The following is a 7,384-nucleotide window of genomic DNA, read 5'->3' as shown; positions in this document are numbered from 1 at the left end:
GTGATGTCGTAATGAAACCGGTTGTGCAGTGAAACCGGTTGCATCTGCGAAACCGGGTGCCCAGTGAAATCTGCTGAGTCTGCGAAAACTGGTGCGCAGGAGAGCCTCTGCTCTGCAGAACAGGCTGCGTCTTTGAAACCGGAGTTCTCTGCGAATCAGGCCCAGTAATGATCCAGTTGCATCTGTGAAACTGGCAGAGCAGCTAAACCGGTTGTGAAGCGAAACTGGCTGTTACTGGGCAAACTGCTGCTCAGCGAAACCGAGTGTGTCTGCGAAACAGACTGTATCTTTACAAATAAACTGGATGCATTTGTTAAACCGACTGCGTCTGCGAATCCGGCTGCCTCGTTGAGGAAGGATACGTAGCCTAAACGGCTGCGCCTGTGACACCGGCTGCATAAATAAACCGTTTGCTCAGCAAAACCATCTTCTTCTGTGAAAGCGGCTGACTAACGAAACAGGCTTTGTACCCAGACTACTGTGTTTTTTTAAACGTCTGCAACTCAGAGTCTGGCTGCATAGTGAAACGGGCTGTGCAGTGAAACCGGTTGCATCTGCGAAACCGGGTGCCCAGTGAGATCCGCTGGGTCTGTGAAAACTGATGCGCAGGAGAGCCTCTGGTCTGCGGAACCGGCTGCAAAACGAAACAAGCTGCATATGGAAACCAAGTGCGTGTGCGAATCCAGCTGCGTAGGGAATCCATCTACATCTGCGAAACCATTTATTTCTGCGAAACTGGTTGAGCAGCAATACCGGCCTGGAGGCGAAAACTGCTGCATCTGTAAACCCGGCTCCCTATGCCAAATGGTCTGCATCTGCGAATCTGGCTGGTTAGCGAAACCGGCTGTGTCGTCTTAATGAAACTGACTGTGCATCGAAAACGGCTGCGTCTTTGAAACCGGAGTTCTCTGCGAATCAGGTCCAGTAATGACCCAGCTGCATCTGCGAAACTTGCTGAGCAGCTAAAGCGGTTGTGAAGCGATATTGGCTGCCTTTGGGCAAACTGCTGCTCAGCGTAATCGGCTATGTAGCGACACCGATTGTGTCTGCGAAACAGACTGTATCTTTTTAAATAAACTGGATGCGTTTGTTAAACCGACTGCGTCTGCGAAACCGGCTGCCTCTGAGATGAAGGATACGAGGCCTAACCGGCTGTGTCTTTGACACCGGCTGCATAAATAATCGGTTTGCTCAGCAAAACCCTCTTCTTCTGTGAAAGCGGCTGACTAACGAAACTGGCTTTGTTCCCAGGCGACTTTGCTTTTTTAAACGTCTACAACTCAGAGTCTGGCTGCATAGTGAAACGGGCTGTGTAGTGAAACCGGCTGCGTCTTTGAATCCGGGTGCCCAGTGAGATCCGCTGGGTCTGCGAAAACTGATGCGCAGGAGAGCCTCTGGTCTGCGGAACAGGCTGCAAAACGAAACAAGCTGCATATGGAAACCAAGTGCGTGTGCGAATCCAGCTGCGTAGGGAATCCATCTACATCTGCGAAACCATTTATTTCTGCGAAACTGGTTGAGCAGCAATACTGGCTGCGAAGCGAAAACTGTTGCATCTGTAAACCCGGCTCCGTATGCCAAACGGTCTGCATCTGCGAATCTGGCTGGTTAGCGAAACCGGCTGTGATGTCGTAATGAAACCGGCTGTGCAGCGAAACCGGCTGCGTCTTTGAAACCGGGTGCCCAGTGAAATCCGCTGGGTCTTCGAAAACGGGTGCGCAGGAGAGCCTCTGGTCTGCGGAACCGGCTGCATAACGCAACAGGCTGCATAGGGAAACCAGCTGCGTGTGCGAATCCAGCTGCGTAGGGAATCCATCTACATCTGCGAAACCATTTAGTTCTGGGAAACTGGCTGAGCAGCAATACTGGCTGCGAAGCGAAAACTGTTGCATCTGTAAACCCGGCTCCCTATGCCAAATGGTCTGCATCTGCGAATCTGGCTGGTTAGCGAAACCGGCTGTGTCGTCTTAATGAAACTGGCTGTGCATCGAAAACGGCTGCGTCTTTGAAACCGGAGTTCTCTGCGAATCAGGTCCAGTAATGACCCAGCTGCATCTGCGAAACTTGCTGAGCAGCTAAAGCGGTTGTGAAGCGATATTGGCTGCAGCTGGGCAAACTGCTGCTCAGCGTAATCGGCTATGTAGCGACACCGATTGTGTCTGCGAAACAGACTGTATCTTTACAATTAAATTGTATGCGTTTATGAAACCGACTGCGTCTGAGAAACGGAAAACGTCTGTGACACAAGCTGCAGAATGAAACCGGCTGCTCATCGCAACCCGCTTTGTCTTTGAAAGCAGATGACTAACGAAACTGGCTTTATAACCAGCTGGACTGCGTTTTTTAAACGGCTGCCTCTCCGAATCCGGTTGCATAGAGAAACCGGCTGTGTAGTCAAACGGGATGTGCAGTGAAACCGGTTGTATGAGTGAAACCGGGTGCCCACTGAAATCAGTTGAGTCTGTGAAAACGAATGCGGAGGAGAGCCTCTGCTCTGCGGAACAGGCTGCGTCTTTGAAACCGGAGTTCTTTGCGAATCCAGGTCAGTAATGACCCAGCTGCATCTGTGAAACTGGCTGAGCAGCTAAACCGGTTGTGAAGCGAAACTGGCTGTACTGGGCAAACTGCTGCTCAGCGAAACCGAGTGTGTCTGCGAAACAGACTGTATCTTTACAAATAAACTGGATGCGTTTGTTAAACCGACTGCGTCTGCGAATCCGGCTGCGTCTGTGAGGAAGGATACGTAGCCTAAACGGCTGCGCCTGTGACACCGGCTGCATAAATAAACCGTTTGCTCAGCAAAACCATCTTCTTCTGTGAAAGCGGCTGACTAACGAAACAGGCTTTGTACCCAGACTACTGTGTTTTTTTAAACGTCTGCAACTCAGAGTCTGGCTGCATAGTGAAACGGGCTGTGCAGTGAAACGGGTTGTATGAGTGAAACCGGGTGCCCAGTGAGATCCGCTGGGTCTGTGAAAACTGATGCGCAGGAGAGCCTCTGGTCTGCGGAACAGGCTGCAAAACGAAACAAGCTGCATATGGAAACCAAGTGCGTGTGCGAATCCAGCTGCGTAGGGAATCCATCTACATCTGCGAAACCATTTATTTCTGCGAAACTGGTTGAGCAGCAATACCGGCTGCGAGGCGAAAACTGCTGCATCTGTAAAACCGGCTCCGTATTCCAAATGGTCTGCATCTGCGAATCTGGCTGGGCAGCGAAACCGGCTGTGTCGTCGTAATGAAACCTGCTGTGCAGCGAAACCGGCTGAGTCTTTGAAACCGGAGTTCTCTGCGAATCAGGACCAGTAATGACCCAGCTGCATCTGCGAAACTGGCTGCTCAGCGTAATCTGCTATGTAGCGAAACCGATTGTGTCGTAGAAACAAACTGCATCTTTACATTTAACTGGATACGTTGGTCAAACTGACTGCGTCTGAGAAACGGGCTGCGTCTGTGACACCAGCTGCAGAATGAAACCGGCTGCTTAACACAACCCGCTTCCTCTGTGAAACCGGCTGACTAACGAAACTGGCTTTAAAAGCAGATGGACTGGGTTTTTTAACGGCTGCCTCTCGGAATCAGGCTGCATAGAGAAACCGGCTGTGTAGTCATACAGGATGTGCAGTGAAACCGGTTGTATGTGTGAAACCGGGTGCCCAATGAAATCCAGAGAGTCTGCGAAAATGGATGCGGAGCAGATCCTCTGGTCTGCGGTTCCGGCTGCATAACGAAAAAGGCTCCGTAGGGAAACCAGTTGCTTGTGCGAATCCAGCTGCGTAGGGAATCCATCTACATCTGCGAAACTATTTAGTTCTGCGAAACTGGCTGTGCAGCAATACTGGCTGCGAAGCGAAAACTGCTGCATCTGTAAAACCAGCTCCCTATGCCAAACTGTCTGCATCTGCGAATCTGGCTGGGCAGCGAAACCGGCTGTGTCGTCGTAATGAAACTGGCTGTGCAGCCAAACCGGCTCCGTATTTGAAATCGGGTGCCCGGTGAAATCCGTATGGTCTGCGAAAACGGGTGCGGAGGAGAGCCGCTTTTCTGCGGAAGCGGCTGCATAGCGAATCAGGCTGCAGAGGGAAACCAGGTGCTTGTGCGAATCCGGCTGCGTAGGGAATCCAACCTCATATGCGAAACCGGCTGAGCAGCAATACTGGCTGCGAGCGACACCTGTTGCTTTGTAAAACCGGCTGTGTATTCGAACCGGTCTGCATTGGCCTATCCGAGGACTTCACTAAACCATCCGATCAGTAGTAGCCACGGCTAGTGTGTACAAAGGGCAGGGACTTCATCAATGCAAGCTGGTGACCTCCGCTTACTGAGTATTCCTCATTCATGGGATTGAATTTCAATCCCCGTTCCCTGGGAAGCACAGGGTACAACGGGTTACCCGCACCTGTCGGCGAAGTGTAAGCCCCAACCGCCGGGCCGCATAACTTCTTAGCAGGCCGGACTCTTGTTCGCTATTGGAATTAACCAGACAAATTGCTCCACCAACTAAAAACGGCCATGCACCACCACCGCCACCCGCGGAATCGAGAAAGAGCTATCAATCTAATTATTTCCACGTTCGGGCCAGGTGAGCTTCCTCGCATGAGTCAATTCCATAAAATTTCAGCTTTGCACAATACTCCCAGAACCCAGACACTTTGATTTCCTGGATACTGTCCGGCGGGTCAAAGGGAATAAGGCAGCCGGATCGCCAGTCGGCATCGTTTAGGGTCAGAACTACAACGGTATCTGATCGTCCTCGAACCTCCGACTTTCATTCTAGATTAATGAACACATGCTGGCAAATGATTACACTTTCTCTCGTCTTGTGCCGGTACAAGAATTTCAACTCTAGCGGCACAATATATATGTCGCCGGACATTCCTCTAAATCATGGCCCGGTTCTGGAAAATCCATAAAACAGAACCCAGGTCCTAGCTGAAGCTTTCGGGCGAGCTGGCCTGCTTTGAGCACTCAGATTTTTTTCAAAGTAAACGCTTTGGGCTCAGCGGGACACTCAGTCAAGAGCAACAAGGTGCCACCAAAAGGCAAAAGGGTAGGGGCGGCCGGAGCATCATCTCATGGCAGACTAGCCACCCCAATCCCGAGATCCAACTATGAGCTTTTTAACAACAACGAATTTAAAAACAATATTGGAGATGGAATTATCGTGACTGCTGGCACCAGACTTACCCACCATTGGAGCCTTGTTAAAGGATTTAACGTGTACACATTCCAATTTCAGGGCTTTGAAAGACTCCTGTATTGTTGTCACTATCTCTCCGTGCTTGGAGTGGGAAATTTGCACGCCTGCTTCCTTCCTTGGATGTGATAGCCGTTTCTCAGTCTCCCTCTCCATGATTCCCTGTTACCCATTGTCACCATGGTGGAAACTACCTTCAAAAGTTGATAGGACAGACATCTGAATGCATCGTCATCATCACATGGGACGTGTGATCGGCCCAGGTTATCCAGAGTCACCAAAAGCGCCCGGGAGCAATCCCGGTTAAAGGTTGGTGGCACAGCTTCGCCACATCTGTAGCATTGGAAGGGTCCCCTCTTCACAGGCGTCTGACGACAGGGTCTGAGAGGAACCGCGGTACCTGAACACCGGTGCAAAACCTGTCCGCAGGAGCCCTCCCTAATCAGACTAAAAAAAAATCAATCAGTGGTCCCACGACCTGACTTTACTAGTTCGCGGAGGAGAATGCACTCTGGCCAGGAGAGATGGGGTGGGTGCAGAACACTGTTAATGGCATCGATCCAGACCTGATCCTGCCCAGCACGAGACCTCCAAGCTCAGCCACCCCCCCCCCCCCGTAGGATCAGATGCTGGACGTGGAGGAGGAAAACGCTCAGAACACTGGGAATGACATCCATCCAGACCTGATCCTGCCGAAGAACCGGAGCCAATACCAAGTACGAAGGTAGCCAGAGACCTGGGAAGTTAGCCCAGGACTAGAGATAACCGTCAATTCCAGCCTGCAATTGTCAACTCTGATACTCTAGCCGTCTCACCAGTCTCAGTTTCACAGACCAAAATAAGGGACATAGAACACAGGGATTAACAAAAAAGGAGTATTTTTGTTGAAAATCAAATGCGTCACTAACCTGACCCTTAACCCCAAGCCTAGATCTCAACTTAAACATAACCTTAATCCAAACCCCACCCTTCACCCAGAACCCCAAACTAACTACACTCATCACCGCACGCCTATTGCCCGCTGCACCCCCATCTCCAACCCTAACCTACACCGCACCCTCACCAAAGAACCGACGACTTAGCAGCACTCAAAAATGATGGCTGTTTTTTCTTTTAAATGTAGTTACTAGAGATGCCAAACAATTAAATCCCAGAAGCAGACAAATCAAAATCAAAAGAAAATTGCCAAAATGGTTTAATAGCTTTCTAAAATAAATATTCAGAGGGGGAAAAAAGGCACTTACACAGCGTTAAAAGGGACCAAGAAAAAAGTGCATAGAAAGAGTACATGGAACTGCAAACACAAGCCAAAAGTAAGCTAAAAGGCCAAGAGAGATCAAAATGAGCATGGCTAAGGAGGCTAGACCAATTCAAAAAGTTTTTTCAAAATTATAACAGCAAGAGAACATTCAAAGAGGAAGTAAAAATGGCAAAAAATCACAGACGAAGAGAAAAAATACCAAATATATACATGATTACTTTTCACAAAGGAGGATATTGATAATATGCTCCACATGTCATTTTTAATGTCACAAGTTTTTAAAAAGGAGGATACGAACAACATGCCCCACATGTTGACCTGTTCCTATCCAATTTTAAATAACTTTAGCATAACAGAGGCAGAAGTGTTAAAGGGACTAGGAGCTCTTAAAATAAACAAATCCCCTGGGCCAGATAAGATCCTCCCAGTAACTCAAAGAAATGAAATAAATAATTTACAAACAGCTAACCAAGATCATGAAACAATCTCTTGATACAGGGGTTGTACCGACAGACTGGAGAATTGCAAATGTAACACTTATCCACAAAAAGGGAGACTGAACCAGGTAACTATAGACCAATAAGCCTGACTTATTTTTTATGTAAACTTATGGAATCTACACTCAACAAAAATATAAACGCAACGATTTTACTGAGTTACATTTCATATAAGGCAATCATCAATTTAAATAAATTCATTAGGCCCCTAATCTATGGATTTCACATGACTGGGAATACAGATATGCACCTGTTGGTCACAGATACCTTTAAAAAAAAAAATAGAAGCGTCAATCAGAAAACCAGTCAGTATCTGGTGTGACCACCATTTGCGTCATGTATCGCGACACATCTCCTTCGTATAGATTTGATCAGGCTGTTGCTTTTGGCCTGTGGAATATTGTCCCAATCCTCTTCAATGGCTGTACG

This window comes from Polyodon spathula, chromosome 28, assembly GCF_017654505.1.
Source record: "Polyodon spathula isolate WHYD16114869_AA chromosome 28, ASM1765450v1, whole genome shotgun sequence".
NCBI classification, from domain to species: Eukaryota; Metazoa; Chordata; class Actinopteri; order Acipenseriformes; family Polyodontidae; genus Polyodon; species Polyodon spathula.
This window is presented reverse-complemented; position numbering follows the sequence as displayed.